Raw genomic sequence first — 17,047 nt, forward strand, 5'->3', positions numbered from 1 at the left:
CTGAAAAGAGAAATTGTCTGAATTGCCTGTGGTTGCTCTCTTGCAGCATTGGTGAGCTGAGCCACTGCTAGTTCCAGCTTGAGCGGTCTCTGGCCGTTCTGAGGACAGTGACCCGGGCTGCAGGTGGGATTTTACGGGTAGTAAAGCTGATGCAGCCCCTTCCCCTCTGCTGCCCTGCCAGTTGCAGCTGTGCTGGGGGCTCGAGGCAGCCCCTGCCGAGGGTCCGGCCGGCAAAGGGCGCTGTGGGTGTGCGGAGCTGTGCCGGGTACCTTTGGTTTGGCTGCGGGCGGGGGCAGGAGAGGTGCAGAGCCCTCCCTGCCTGTGAGAGCTGGGACAGCGGCACCGCTCGGGTCTGTGCGCCGGGAGCGGGCTCTGGCACGGCTGGAGCAGCACAGCCAGGCAGGTCTCAGTGGCAGCTGCACAGGGGAGATATTAGTGATTGTGTATCAGTGATGACCTGGGACCTGTGACTCCGAGCCTGCCTGCATTTGCAGTGCACAGTGTTCCACATGCAGCTCGGCTGTCTCACACTTGTTATTTGCTAGTCTAGAGGTTTGCAGGAAGGGGCAAACCCAGATATGATTAAAATTTTTGGGTGGTTTGTGCAGGGAAGGTGCCCCCAGCAGGACCCATGGCTGTAACATGGTGCTGTATGCTTTGCTCTACCATCCAGCCTGCTGCAGGGTAGTGCCTCAAGTCTAAGCATAAGATGATTGAGATGTGTATGTCACATAATAAAGTGTTTTGGCCTCAGGAATTTTCAAGGATGCCTCTCAAGAGAGCGGTGAGGCAGTGGAGGAGCAAAGTGCAGCCTTGTTCAAGTGCAGCTCTGATGGTTTCATGGCATGTCTTGTAACCTACTGATCCTGTGGTTTGTTCACAAAAGAGAATTTGGCTTGGGAAGGAAAGTGTGAGCAGGTTGGCATTCAAATGTTAATACATGGAGAACAAAAAGACTAAGAACAAGCTTAGTGTAATCGTAACTTTGTCCTCTCAAATGATTTTTTTGTCAGTCCCCCCACCCATCTCTTCAGTAAAGTTTCCCCCCTCCCTTTTTGCCAACAACCTAATTGCTCCTTGAACTACAACACTTTTAAATGTTTGAAGTAATTTTTGTCACACTTTTTTTTTTGCAATAAAACCAAATTATTGTTCCTCATTTGCTGTGTTACAGTTGAGTTAGAGGCCACTGAAGCAAGTGGATGTTGAGCAGCCTTAAAAAGCAGAGCTGGTCTGAAGCCCTGGCCTCCTCCTTGGTCCTTCCCTTCCTGGCTTGGCCCCATGCCACAGCCAGCCCACAACTTTGCTGGGTGTTTTGCTGCCCCAGGCAGGGACTCTGGGCTGGGGGAGGTCATGGAGCGAGTACCAGAGCAGTGGCAGCTGCTGCTGCTAGGTGATGAAGAGTGAGAGAGAGAAGAGGTGGGAGGAAGGCATTAGCATTTTGTTGCAGGGTCGGAGCCCTGCCTGTCCTCAGCCAGTGACTTCAGCCTTCCCAGGCTTCCCACTCCACTGACAGTCCCAGCCTCAATCCCTACGGAGAGGGAGCCAGCCTGGATGTCACAGACTGTGCATCTCTCACCTGCCTGTGGTGCGTGCAGGCACCGTGTCCCATCCCCATCCCTTCTTGTTCCTGCTCACCCACTGGAGGCAGCTTTGGTGACTTACAGCAAATCGCTGCTCAGGCTGTGAAACACCCACTCAGGCAGTGATCTGGGTGTTGTCATATGCACAGCTTGAGCCTTTGGGAGATGACACTTTATCTAATTAGCTTTCAACGAAGAACATGTGATTCATCTTGTTACGAGCAGTGAAATCACTGAGCACTTTGCTGTCAGCATCGCTAACCGAGCCTTCAGCTTCCACAGTACTGCGGTTTAAGGGACGCCCTGTGCAGATTTGTCTGGGTTTCTGTCATTCCTGCACCGGCTCACTCCCCTCCGCTTCATCTGCCTCTGCTCTTGCAAAGCTGTTTTGTGGCAGCGCAGCAACTGCCTGCATTCATCCTGATGTTTTGGGAAGGAGGATGTTCAAGTTATTAATGCAGTTAAAATTATCTCGGTGGAGCATAGCTGCAAAAGCAAACTGATGTTTGTGGTGTCTACAGACACACTGAAATTAGTGAGGCCCCTCTTGAATCAATCTGGCTCCATGAGATTGAAATTTATTGTATCTTTTCCAATGAATTTGATTAATTTTAAGGACAAGCAATCCTTAGGTTACAGTAATTTCCTTCCACTGCCCTGGTAACATAAATATACATAAATATCCATACATGAAACATATATCCATAGAATCTTAAGATTCTTCTACTAAGTATTAAATATGGGGGCTATCTGTTAAGCAGGTTCTTTGGATTTATTTGCTTGTTTTTCAACCAGGGGAAATAGTTAAATTCAAGTGAGATTTGTTATTTTCTTATTTATGAAGCTATCTAATTCTTTCGTTAATTCTGATACTCTGCTGAAAAAATCTGCTAGGTAAGTGTTGCTGCAGTCCCATGCAATGAGGTGAGTTATGTCTGTGATCACTCCCCTTCACTACTTGGGAATATGGAATATGAAGAGCTGATACTGTATCTGAGTGTCCTGGTTTTGGCTGGGATGGAGTTAATTTTCTTCACAAAGTAGCTGGTACAATGCTATGGTTTGAATTGAGTACAAAAATAATGTTGGTAACACCCTGATGCTTTGGGTTTTGCTCAGTAGTGCTGACCTTAATTCAAGGATTTTCCAGTTTGTCATGCTCTGCCAGTCAGGAGACAAATGAGAAGCTGGTGGGGAGCAGGGCCAGGACAGCTGACCCAAACTAGCCAAAGGGATATTCCATACCATAGAATTCCATGCCCAGTGTATAAACTGGGGACAGTTGGCCAGGAGGATTGCTGCTTGGGGATGGACTGGTCATCAGTCAGCAACTGGTGACCAAGTGTGTTGTGCCTCTTGTTTCTCTTGAGTTTCATCTCTTTCTCTCCATTATTTTATTTTATTTTATTTTATTTTATTTTATTTTATTTTATTTTATTTTATTTTATTTTATTTTATTTTATTTTATTTTATTTTATTTTATTTTATATTTTATTTTATTTTATTTTATTTTATTTTATTTTATTTTATTTTATTTTATTTTATTTTATTTTATTTTATTTTATTTTATTTTATTTTATTTCAATTGTTAAGCTCTTCTTACCTCAAACCACAAGCTTTACTTTTTTCCTCCCTATTCTCCTCCCCACTGGGGAGGTGGAGGGGAGGAGTGAGTGGCTGTGCAGTTCTTAGTTGCTGGCTGGATTTAAACCACAACACTGAGAAATAAAGCCATGACTCCACTGTCCTGTGTCATGTACACCTGGAGGACATCAGATCTTGCTGCCTCATCACCAGGCCCTGGCCCTACCAGCCAATGCAGCAGCAAGGCTTGTGCAGGACTGGCCACCCCTCAGGACAGCTCTGCAGCTCAGGGAGGGTGCTGAGGGCTGGGTTGTGGCAGCAGCATCAGATCAGAGATATTCCCATGTGTCTTTGCATGTGAATAAATGGTTCAGGTCTGGGTCACCATCACCAGCTAAATGTTGTGCTCACTGAAGTTGAACAAAATTTCAGTCTCTTTGTTGACATCCTGTGCATCCTTACTGGCCTGCAGCTGTAAGCTCACTCTCTGCACAATCCTGCATGCCAAGCCAGTCAGGCAGGAATATTCCAGCTCTTATTTGCGCATAAACCCTCTTTTATTTCCAGGGCTGCTGAACTGTGTGGGTGGCAACCCTTTCAGCTTCCCCAGCCGGTCATTTCCTCTGCCCACACTGGAAACGATTTAGGTGTCCCTCTGCCTGGAGATGGATGCTCCTTACTTTGTAATTTGCGAGCCCCACCATGATGAGAGTGCAGCACAGACCTCCCCAGGCAGTGTCCCAAAGCAGGGCTCAACCTTGGAGACTGAGCTCAGTTGGGCCAGTCTGCGGCTATTTAAATGCTCCTGGTTGGTTTGATCAAAAATGATTTGCAATGAAAATCAGTGGGGTTGGCACTATCCACCTGGTGTACAAGTGCTTGAATTTAGGCTGGGGGAGCAATGATCACTGTCTGTGCATGCATGTGTTACACACTTCAGTGAAGAGCATACTCAAGTGTCAGTATCTTGGAGGAAAAAAAATCAACAGAACACTGTTCATGAGTTTTTGAGAGGCTGTATATGGTGCAGCACTTGAGCTGTGTTCTGTTATTTGAAATAAGATGTTCAGAAACATCTCAGTTAAGAAATAAGAAAGTGACAAAATGTGGTGAAGACTATAAATTGTAAACTACAAAGTAAGCCCACATCCTGCAACAAAAGCTGCTTTATTCAGACAAGGAAGTGCACTTAGGCATAGCTTTAAATAGCATGCATCAGGAAAACTCTCAAATTCTATATAATTTCGCATAATTAAATGTAGGTATTTCATCCTACTACAATTTGCTGCCTTGCCCCTTGTGCCTACAATGTTGATATTCATCATAGATTTGAGCAGTTTATTTCAGTGAGAGCTAACCCACACTTGCAGAGCCCAGATTATAATTATCCTTCTGCCAAGTGCCAGTCACGGTTCCTCTGTTGCCCGTCAGAGAGCCCTCGGAGCCAGCACCAGGCAGAGAGGCATTCACAGTGCAGCCGCTGCAGGCGGATCCCTCAGCAAGCTCTGCCTCACCCCATCCCCATGTCTTCCTTCTGGACTCCTGTCTGCAAGACTCCTCTGTTTTCCTTCTTATTTTGCTCCTCTTAGTCCCAGGGTAAATGCAGCTCTGCCTTTTGGCTGCTGAGATCTGGGGGTGTCTGGAGAAAAATGTTGTTTCAGGCAATATAAACAGCAGGAGAAACTCCTTTTTGTCCTGTTATCTTCAAACCACGGAGAGCCTGGTGATGATGGCTGTGAGGTGGATTTATGGACCATGGGACCAGGTCTGGTTTCTCTTAGACCTGAAAACTGTTGGGGTTTGATGCACGACCTCACAGGGCTGGGGTGTTAAGCATGAATCATAGAATCATAGAATTGGAAGGGACCTTTAAATGTCATTAGTCCAACCCTCCTGCCATGGGCAGGCACACCTTCAACTAGGTCAGGTTGTTTAGGACCTGATCCAACCTAGCCTTGAACACTTCCAGGGCTGGGGCATCTACCCCCTCTCTGCAACCTGTTCCATTGCCTCACATCAGAGCAGAGAATTTCGTCCTAATATCTAAATCTAAATTTGCTCTTTTTCAGTTTAAAGCCATTCCCCCTTGTCCTATCACTACATGCTCTTGTAAAAAGTTCCTCTCCAGCTTTCTTGTTGTGTGCTTTAGGCCATAAAAGGCTGCCATGAGATTTTCCTGGACTCTTATCTTCAGGCTGAGCAACTCCAACTCTCTCAGGCTGTGTTCACAGATGTGCTCCAGCCCTTTCATCATCTTTGTGGCCCTTCTCTGGACTCATTCCAAAGGGTCCAAGTGTTTCTGTGTTGGGGACTCCAGAGCTGGATGCAGTACTCCAGGTGGGGTGTCACAAGAGCAGAGCAGAAGAGCAGAATCACTCCTCAACCTGCTGGTCAGGCTGCTTTGGATGCAGCCCAGGATGCAGCTGGCTTTTTGGGTTGCAAGCCCACAGAGAAATAAACAGGCCAGTGAAAATGACATGACAGTACAGGGGCTCCAGCTCTGTCCCACACCTGGGTAGAACTTCTAGGCCATGAAAGAATGCAAACCTCCACAAAGGTGGTGGTGGAGTGCTCAGGGATTTGAAAGGCTGTAACCAGAGTGCTGTCAATTTGGCCAGAGCATTCCTGTCACACCAGGAAAGCCTTTCATGAGCAGTGACACGGATGTGCCTGTGCCTGCAGCACCTCTCGTGTGTGTGGCTAACAGGCAGGGCCTTGCACTGAGCAGGAAGGCAACCCCATGCCACAGTGCCAGGAGCAGGAGCAGCTCTGCTCTGGGAACAAAAAGCTGTTGCCCAGTCCAAATTGCAACCCCTGGCTGATGTGCTGTTATGGGTGAAATTCCACTGGAATATTGTGACACATGCAGTGAGCAGGATGAGATCCTCGCCTACTTCCTCAGCCAGAAGTGCTCTCAGGAGAAAGCACAGGAGCACCAGGAACAGCTGAGGAGCTTCTCCTTCAGCACTGTCAGCATGATCACCTAAAAAACTACCTCATCACTTGCATTTCTAGTTGAACTAACTTTACCCCAGTATTGTCAGTAAACATTGTATACTGCTATATGCCTTTTTTATATACACTCAGCCCACTATATGCTATTAGGCTGACTATATTTTTTGCTGTGATGGAATCTGTGCATGTATTACCAAAGCTCAGCTTTATTCCTTTGCTTCCCCTACCCTTGTCTACTGTTTTCCTTGCCTTCACTGTTGAAAGGGAAAAATCACCAAGAGGCATCTCTGGTGTTTCATGTGGAGAATATCTAAAACTGGCCAGCAATGTACTAAATCAGTTCTCTAAAGTGGATTTGATGAACAGATCGCTGATTAAAAGAGGGAGAATTGAGGAGGATTTCTTAATTTCTATTCAATATGCCTGAACACAACACCTCCCCCCACTCCCATTTTTTTCCACATCTTTTTTTTCTTTTCTAAATGTTTTTTTTTTTCCCTCTTCCTTTTACTTGTGTGAAAAAAAACCAAAAACAAACAACAAACCCAACAAAAAAACCACCTGAGTGGAAAGTACTGATTTTCTGACAGTGTGCTATATGCCAGTAATGCACACAGGTAAGTATATTGAAAAAAAAGGGATTATGCTTTAGTTTGTTTGCTAAGATCTGGTTTTAGCTGCAGAGACTTAAGGCAGGGCTTGTAGCAATGGTAGCCAAAAATACTTTCATGAAAATTTAAGATTTCTGAATTGGCACAATTTCTTTAACAGAAAAACCTGCTTAAACAAAGTCCTTGATTTATTTTTTTCTCATCCCCACCTCTCAGACTTGGCCACCTTCAGTCTGCAGCACAGGTACAGCTAGAGATGATGAAAAACATGCAAGGAAGTGTGATGGGGGTTAGCTTGCCTGTTTAGCCATTCCCCAAGCAGCACTGGCCAGGCTTTCAGGGAGGGATTTCCACATCCATACATGTCTATTTTTGCATCCTGTAGCAAACATGTTATTACCACTGAACTGAGCAGGGCCTGCTGAGAAATGAAACTGTGGGCATTGCCTCTCACACACCAGAGGAAGGCAGTGCCACCAGCCCAGCCAGGGGAGTTTGAAGCGTGTCAGCTCTGGAAGCAGTGGTGGGGGTAGGATGGGATGGGATGAGGATGCTCAACCCAGAGGATCTTGCTCATTGCTCATCCCCAAGGGAGCCTCAGACTCCCCCTGCCCTGGCTGCCATTCCTGGAACAGGAAGGGTTGCAGGGTGAAAATCAGAGCTGGTTCCTTGTTTTCCATGTCCCCAAGGGAAAGTTGTAGTCTGGCACCTGGACCCAAACCTGCTGGCACCTTTGTGGCTTTGCAGAGGGAAATAACCTTTGTCAAGCCCTTTGTAAGTTTTCTATTTTGCAAATAGTCCATGGGTCAGTGGTTTGACTGCACAATTCAGCTACCAGGATTAGTGTCTCGAGTTCACTACTGAGCTTCCAAAATAATAATCATAAATAAACCCCCCCAAATTTTTTTCTATTGTACGGACATGCCAAAAGGCACAGGAAATCCATGGATAGATGGCTTTTTCATTTTGGCATATCCTGTAAGGTTGAAAAGTTTGCTGAAAAGCCCTTTTTCAAGCAGTATTCATGCCAAGAATTCCCTTCTGAAGCTCACAAAATATCTGAAAGTATTAAAGAAATCCGTATTCAGTACCTGTATGGCTTCCAGTTATAATAAAGTCAGTCATGTGGCAGATATGATTGGCCTGATCTTTTGTAGCATTTTGGGTGTATTTACATATTTGAAGTTTTCTAATTCAGACCCCTGTGCCAGAAACATGTAGCAGCCTTTTCATGCTGAAATCTTTTGAAGTATTATTTTTTGCCGTGTTCCCCCACAATCCCACTTTGCGTTTTGATACAAACTGAGAAAACCAATAAATGAAAGGTAAAACTGCTTTTCCAGGCATGACCTCCACTTCAAGTGTTTGCTGGGGTGAGCTGTTCTGTACAAAATGTGCCAGTTTTGCTCTTCATACCTCCTTTGGGAACAATCACGAATGTGGAAGTGTGGTGCGAGTTAACAACACCACGGTCGGTCCCAGAGGGGCATCTTCTGGATGAGGGGCATCTCTGGAGAGGCTGTGGCTTGGCCAGGCCAGAGGCACGTGTGCTAACTGCAATAATAACAACTGGGCATGCCTTGGGTACCTGCTTCATGTGTGGAGCCTGATGATGGATGGTGTTCCTGAGGAGTCAGTACTGGGATCAGCGCTGTTGAACATCTCTGTTGGCAGCGTGGACGCTGGAATTGCCTACAGCCTCAGCAGTTTTCCTAACGAGACCAAGCTATGCAGGGATGTTGACTTGGTGGAGGGAGGGGATGTCATCCAGAGGTTCCTTGACAGGCCTGAAAGGTGGGCTCATGTCAACCTTGGGAAGTTCCACAAGGCCAGGGGCAGGGTCCTGCACAGGTGCAAGGCCACAAATACAGGCTTGGAAGGGAATGGATTGAAAACAGCTCTTAGAAAAAGGACTTGGCAGTGTGGCTTGACAAGAGGCATAGAACTGCTAGTGTTGGAAAAGACCTCTAAGATCATTGAGTCCAACCATTAACCCAACACCGACATGTTAGCACAAAACCATGTCTCCAGGTGCCACATCCACACCATTTTTGAACACTTTTCATGTTAGTGATTCTACCACTTCCCTGAGAAATGTTTTTCAATGTCCGGCCACCCTTTTGGTAAATACATTTTTGCATATATCCAACTTAAATCTCCCACAGCTTGAGGCCATTTCTTCTTGTCCTATTGCTTGTTATTTGGTAGAGGAGACTGACCCCCACCTGGCTACCACCACCTACAGTTGAAGAGAGTGAGAAGGTCTCCCCTGAGCCTCTTTTTTTTCAGACTAAACACCCCAGCATCCCTCAGGCATCCCTTTAAGACTGATGTGCCAGACCCTTCCCCAGTTCCACTGTCCTCCTCTGGACACGCTCCAGCACATCAATGTCTTTTTTGTAGTAAGGGGCCCAAAACTCAACACAAGATTTGAGGTGTGACCTCACCAGTGCTGAGTACAGCCAGTGCCCTGGTCCTGCTGGCTGTTGCTGATACAGGCCAGGATGCCATTGGCCTTCTTGGCCCCCCGGGCAAGCTGAACAATGTGCACTTGCAAGTCTAAATGCCGGCTGGATCCTGGGCTGCATCAAAAGCAACGTGGCCATCAGGATGAGGGAGGTGACTCTGCCCCTCTGCTCCTCCCTGGTGAGGCCCCAACTGGAGTGCTGCATCCAGCTCTGGGGTCTCAGCATAAGAAAGATATGGAGTTGTGGGAAAGAGTCCAGAGGGCCATGAAGATGCTCACAGGACTGGAGCACCTCTTCTATGAAAACAGTCGGAGAGATCTGTGATTATTTAGCCTGGAGAAGAGAAGACTCTGGGGATGCCTTATAGCAGCCTTCCCATACCTAAAGGGGGCCTACAAGAGAGCTGGAGAGGGACTTTTTTCAAGGGTGTGTAGTGATAGAACAAGGGGTAATGCCTTTAAACTTGAAAAGGGTGAGTTTAGATTAGATCTTGGGAAGAAATTCCTTACTGTTGGGGTGGTGAAGCACTAGAAGAGGCTGCCCTGGAAGGTGGTAGATGCCCCATCCCTGGAAGTGTTCAAGGTTGGGTTGGCCTGGGCCTTGAGCAACCTGGTCTAGTTGAAGGCTAGGCTGTGGCAGGGAAATCAGAACTAGGTGGTCTTAGAGTTTTCTTCTGAACTAAACTGTTCAACCAGCAAGAAAAGCTTGGCTCTATGGGAAGGGACAGTGCCTGACGATGGGGGTAGATGGGAAGGCTTCAGAGACGGGAGGTTGGGTATGGACTAAACACAGATGGTGACAGACTCGAATTGCACTGGGGAGCCTGGGCCAACCATCACCCATAAAGTCTTGGAAATGATCTCCTCACAGTAGCAGTGGTTTGTAGAGACCCCAGGGAAGATCACAGCACCTGGAAGATGTCAGAAGAAACAGAAAAAGCAAAGCTGCAGCTCTGTGTCAACACCATCCCCAAACCAGCCAGCTGCTGTAAGGTAACATCAGGAGTTGGACAAAGGTGATGGTAATCACCGTGTCTTTTTGTTTGGGTGAAAGGGATGCCTCGAACAGAAGCACTGGGGTGGTGTCAGCTTTTGGCAGGAGCCCTGGGTGTGTGGGTGAGCAGACACCTTGCAGCACCTACTCCTGGCATGCAGACAGAAGTGCAGCACCTCAGATGGCAGGAAAGCCTGGAGAATTCTCGTTTGCTTTTCACTGGAGAAAAAGAGTGGGTGCAGCTCAACAAGAGACAGTAAAGGCCAGTAGTGCTGAGAAGTGCCAGAGGAAAGATCAAGAAGAGAAGCTGGTAAAAACCCTTCAACAGGTAAAACAGTAAAGCAGTGACATATTGTTCTTCCTGGGGAAAACCAAATATGGGTGGTGAGAGTTAAAGTCATTGACATGTTCTCATGATGTTGACAGGGAATAAGAGTTAAGAGAACATAACTGGGTTATGGGTCTGGAAATGTCTGAGGGAGCTGGACCCCAGCCAGTAAACTATGGTAGGAAGGCTCATTAGATCAGGAAGATACTGAAGTGGAAAGCTGGCAGGGCCCTGTGGCCAACAGGGGTCCAGAAAATGTTTGGGAAGACAAGTCAGGGATGGCCAAGAGCATTGTGTCAACAAAACATTAGCAAAGACCTAAAGGAGCTGAAGATCAGCTGGGAAGAAGTAGATGAAAGGACCAATGTCTGCGGTTTTGGAGAAATCCTCTGCTGGGTTTATGAGTCATAGAGACCAAAACCAGATAGAAACAAGAACAGGGCAGGCAGAGTTATGGCCTGCTGTGTCTGGGAACGAACCACTAATTTATTTTGCATGTACTGTATTGCTGATTCCCTCCATATTTGAATTAAAAAATAGGGGGTTTTACACCCAGGAAAATGAGTAACACTTGTGAGTTTAATTCATACCACTTGCATCACTGCTTCTGTGAATCTGGTGGCCATCAGTTTTAGTGTACATGGGAACCTTGGGCTGTTCTCTTGCTTTCATTTTTTCATCTATTTACTACACTTATGGTGGGACACTGGAACCGGTGATGAGCATTGCAAAACTAAGCTGTTTTTGCTGGATCCCACTGCTTCTAACTCCAGCTACTTTCCTTTCCCATGAAGCCACTGACTACTGCATGCAGAACTTATTGTCCCAGAGCAATATCTGGAGAGGTGACAGCTGTCACGCACCCATGGCCAGATGTGTGCACAGAGCACATTGTAAAAACCACAGTCCATAACTTGCTGCATCTGCATCTGTAACCAAATGGGATGCAGCAAGTTATGGACTGTGGTTTTTACAATGTGCTCTGTTTGCTTGGAGCCTGGCTGAGGGCTAACTGTTTCTGTCACATTCCTGAGAGTTTGGGGAAACATTTCTGAGGACCTTTTACAGGGTGTTACTGAAGGCCACCATGATACAGCAATTCAAATATGTGACCCCAAGTATTTCTCTGTCACTAATAGCCTTGTGGTGCTTGTGGATTGGGTTGCCAGCATAACTGATGGATCTGGTGTTTTCCATTTGCTCTTGACGCTCGTTGACTTGCAGGGGAAAGTCCCTGATGTGCTAGTTTTTTCCTCCTGTTTGTGTAGATAGTGGCACATCACATCTTGCAATTGAAATTTCCAATAATGGCAACAATCATGGTAAGTCTGCAGGCCAGTTGGGAAGAGCAGTGGAAAAAGCAGTACTGGTGATGTATCTGGGTTCAGTTTCTACAGCTCTAGCTGACAAATTCAGGATTTCACCCAGTAGACAGAACAGAAAGACTTGCCAAGACTTCTTTTACCTACGGAAAGAGATTGGATCTGTTTTTTTCCTAAATGAAACTTTGATGCAGTCAATCATGAGATGTTCTTGTTTACTGCAGTCTCAGAAATATATGGCACATGGTTCCTTTACACAGCATTTCAAACAGCTCATCTGTAGAGTGGCTGTTCACTAAATGAAGTAGTTTCTTTTTCTATTGTCATTCCAGAGCAATGCTAAGAATGCAGGCAAAAAATGCTATGACATAAAACTTAGACTGACTTAAAAAAAAGTTCTAAATTTGTTTTCTGCATAATCACCTCTGTTTAGAGGTAGACATCTTTTTTTCCAAAATGCTGATGGCATTTTGGAGACCACAATACATCTCTTCTCAAGTGCAGTAAGCTTCTGGCCCACACCATCCCAGAGTTTCTCCTGTCACTTCCTTGTGCAAATCCCATCAAAGATGCCTGTAGCTCAGCCAAAGAACTCCATTTTGGTTATGTTTCTATAATTATAAAAGAGGCACAGGATGTACCTCTCTAAGCACCCTTATTTTTTTCCACATCAAATACACTTGTTCCCTTGTTCAGATCAAAGACACTTCTCAGCGTTAGAAGTTTCTTAAAATGAAGAACTAAGCTGAACAATTACAGCACTCCTGCTTAATACCTCTATCAAAAGATACCTTGGCATGCTCATTACTTTTTTCTTTATGCTCTGCTGGGTTTATGTTTGTTTTCTTTTAATCCCAGAAGAACGGGAAGGCTGCCACTGGACACCCCAGAAGATTTGGTATTCCTGTTGCTGTACAGATATTTTCTTAATTTTGTTTTTAAGGCTTCATAAAGTGCTTGTGTGCATATTCCAGAAGGTTATGGCAGGTATTTAAAATTGGACTATGAGCTGCCATAGAAAATCATATTAATGAATAAAAAGACTAATTGCCCAGCCAGCTGGATGCAGCAGGGATGGGGAGCTTCAGGGAACTGTTTCTTATTGCATTTGTATTCCTTGGAGTATTTGCCTCTATGCTCTAGAAATTTCTCTGGGTGTCAGGCCGTATGTGCTTCACAAGCATGAGACTGTCCTTTGCTAATTAGTCAGAAGGTTCTGATAACACTGGCTAGGGAAAAAAAAAAAAAACAAAAGCAAGTGGGGCTGGCTCTCTTGGCTGTCTTGTCCTCTTCAGTGAAACCTGCCCAAAATATACAGAGACACCAGCACCTGGAAGTGAAAGCCTCAGACTTGTGGGAGTCAGGTTTGAGCCTTTTCACTATTTTGGGCTCCTGTTGATAGGCAAGATAGACAAAAGAGAGGGGGTGGCTTTCCCTTTCCTTCCCGTGGTGACCGTGGGCTTTTTTCACAGCAGACCACAGGGGGTAAAGCCCAGAGTTAGGTAGGAAGTAGGGATGAAGTCAAGTGTGTTGACTCCAGAGCTGTTAAACATGCAACAAGCAGGGAGGTGTGAGGCAGGCCAGACTCTTGTGCCTCTTGAGCAGTCACAGCAACTGAGCCCAGCTGCAGGAGTGCTACAGCTGCAGATAAAATGTGACCTAAAAAGATCTACTCATGTTTTAGGATGAGACAGACAACATCTTCCCCCTAGAGATGGGAAGCATTAGCAGTGCTGTGCAAGGCTTTGTGCATGATTTTGTTTAGAAAACTGGTTCCAGCTCTGATCAGCTGTGTTTTAATAAAAGATAAACTGAAACAGATGTGGTGAAAGTCTCTAAGGGGGATCAAAGCAATGGGATGTCTATCTTCCACGTGGAGACTGAGAGTGACTTCTTTGGCTTCACAATATGAAGAAAACAGGCCCTTTGTGAAAAAAAATCATGTGTTGAAATCACAGCGAGAGAAAATAACTATTTAAGTTAAATAGTAGTAAATGGCAGTGTTAATAGTAGAAAAAAAGAAATAGTGATGAAGAAAATTAGGTCAGAAATGAGAAATTGTCTGCTAACCTAAGAAATGGCATCTGGCAGGAGCTTTCTAACAAAAGAAAGTGTCAAGTAGTTGGGATGGCTTCAGAAGGACCTTACTATGTATATGGAAATGATTGCATGAGGCTGGGAATGAACCTTCACATCCCTCAGATGCCCTTGAGCCCTCCTGGCTCAGTGGTATTCCTCCTGCTGCCCATGTATTGCAGCCCATGTGGGGCACTGGAAGGAAAGCTGTACATCCCTGAGCCTTCCCGTGCATTGTAAAAGCAGCAGGCTATACATGCTGCTGGATCCATGTTACATTTCACAGAATCACAGAAATCAGCTAGGTAGAAAAATACCTCTGGGATCATCAAGTCCAACCTATGACCAAACACCACCATGTCAACTAGACCATGGCACTTTGTTCCATGTCCTTAAACACCTTCAGGGATGGTCACTCCACCACCTCTGCAGGCAGCCCATTTCAGTATCTTATCATCCTTTATGTGAAGAAATTGTTCCTAACGTCCAACCTAAACCTCCCCTGGCACACATTTCATTGCGCTGGGCAGCAGAATGCCAGAGTCTTTTTGTGTCTCGAGGTCTTGATTTTGGTACTGCCATTTATCACTTGCTGTAAAGCAGAGCTGGTACAGCCAGGCTGCTTGGCAGAATGCTGGGAAGATTAATGCCTGAAAGATGGTGAGGGGCTTGGATGCAGCAGTAATGAAGGTCATGTGAGTACGTGAGGCAAGCAGGCTGGGATTTCAAAAGCATGGAGAAAACTCTGCTGAAAGCCAGAGACACCTTTGTTCCTGTATCACTGTGGAACTTTTGAAAATACTTCACTTTGATAGCGAAGAAAAAACTCTTTTTGCAACTGCTCCTCTGAAATTTTAGTGGGAAGAAGGGAGTAGGGGAGGTACTAGTTGGCCTGTGATTGGCATGCACCGAGGAGTTCTCCCCCATTTCTGTAGTCTCCTGTTGAGTACTACAGAGCCTCACTCTGCCCTTTAGCATCCAACCCCTTCTGCTCAGCTCTTCATTCACCCACGGTCTTTCAGGGTTACTTGTGGTTCTTGGTGCACAGGAATCTGATGCCTGTTAAAAAAACCCCAAACACTAGTTTCTGTCCTCTGCCTTTTGGGAGAGTGATTTAAAGCCTCTTCCCATTCCCAGCAAAAGCAGCTGAAGATAAAATTATTATCCTTCAGATGTTCCCTCCCTCTGGCTGGTGGTTAGTTCCACAGTAATCAGCTGGTCTAAGTTTATCTGTACAAATGTATATTTTTGTGTAAACAGGAAGGAAAAGTGACATGGTGTTTGTGTAGTTTGGATATTGTTTGCAGGGCTCCTGAGGACTACTAAAGAATCACAGATGGGCAGGAGTGGACGACAATTACTTCAACCTGGTAATAGTCTTCAGGATGTCACATGTTCTGTCAAACACCTATGAGGAGATTGCACTGATCACAACTATTTTTGGTGGTGGTTAGGATATATCAGAAAAGGAAAGCAAGGATCAAAGCTAAATAATTTCTGAATAAAACCACAGCAAACTATCTGAAACGTGTTCTCAGTTACCTGAAATAGGTAGCACTACACTGCAGCGCCTCTTCTCCTACCCATCCCCTTGGGCTTTCTGCTGAAGTTTCCCTCTGAGAGCTAGTTAATGATTTTCACCTCACTTCTGATCGAAGAAAGATAGCCAGCTTGTGTGGCTTTGATTCCTGCCTCATTTATCTCTGCATGTTGCATCTGTGGCTTTACTGAGGTTATTTCTCAAATAATAGGTTCTGCAGTGCTCTAAGTGTTACCCCAGCGCAGGTCTAAGGAATTAATAGACTTAGAGGATCTGGTCAATATAACAACAACAACAACAAAACCACCAATTTCCTCCCAGTCAGCGGCCTAATCAGTTTTATTGCAGCTCATGCATTATCAGCACTTGCTTTTGGATCAAGACACGTTTGGGCTTAGGGTTTGCCACTGCAGTTTGTCCGCTTAATTAAATTACTTCTTTGATCACTTCTGAGAGAAGTACATGTATTAAATTCCCATTTAGTTTTTATTGGACATGAGCAAAAAACTCACTTTTCCCCCATTTCCTGGGATTGTAGCAGCAGCATGAAGTGTGTCTTTATTTGCAAAGACATCAACCAGGTGTCATTAATCCCTCTTGAGCGCTTTTAAATGCAAGAGTAAAGTGTCTCTCTTTCTCCATGAACCTCAGTTATCTCCTGGGGAATACAAGAGCCTGTCTCACTCCCCCTGGAATGACACACACCCCTTCCAAAGGCTTAACTTGGACCCCAAGTTCAAGACACACAGCCCAAGTTCTAAAGCCTTAACTCTGCTGCACTATTTTATTGCCATTGTGTCAGATATAACACAGACATGTAGTCTGGAGTGACAGAGACTTGTGGACCGATTTTATTCCTGACAGAGCTTCAGAAACAGCAAAACAATAGGTTCCCTAAAGGAGCTGCAGGTTCAAATTTCAAAAAAATTCCATAAAATGAGCAGTTTATAGTACCCAGAGAGCAAGTCACATGGAGCTGCAACAAATGGGATGAAGAAGATACAAGCTGCTCTCCGGTATCTTGGGGTTCTTTCCCTCCCAGAGCATTTGACACCTTTTTTCTTCCATTTGAGGACACCTTGGACTTATATCTGGAGGAGAGAGCTAATCAGTTGTACTTTGTTCCCTTCATCAGCTTCTCTGAACTGGATGGCAAGAATAACAGAGAAATTTTTTCAAGCCAGAATGTCTGTAATGCCTCACTAATTATTTTTAATTAGTTAGGAGTCTTAAGACTAACTGTATTATGTATCTTGTTGTCTTGGTTATTGTGTCATTGTCATATTGGTGGGAATGGTTTTTTATAACCAATAAGGACATTACATTGATCAGTGTGGTGAAGAAACGCTAAATGAATTTGTAAAAATGCAACAAGATATAAAACAAGTTTAAAGAGCTAGTTCTTCACAGTCTGTCCTCAATCTCATTTCTGGATACCATCTTGCGTTTCCTAAGATGTGTGAAAACAAACAAGGAAAACTAACAGGAAAGCAAGAGCACTGATTTTGGCTATTAGAAGCATTAATCCCACCTTTTAACGCACAGTTGAATGAAACTATGGCTTTGTAGGGCAGCTGTGTTCTGTTC

This window comes from Fringilla coelebs (genome assembly GCF_963513975.1).
Source record: "Fringilla coelebs genome assembly, chromosome: 3".
NCBI lineage: Eukaryota > Metazoa > Chordata > Aves > Passeriformes > Fringillidae > Fringilla > Fringilla coelebs.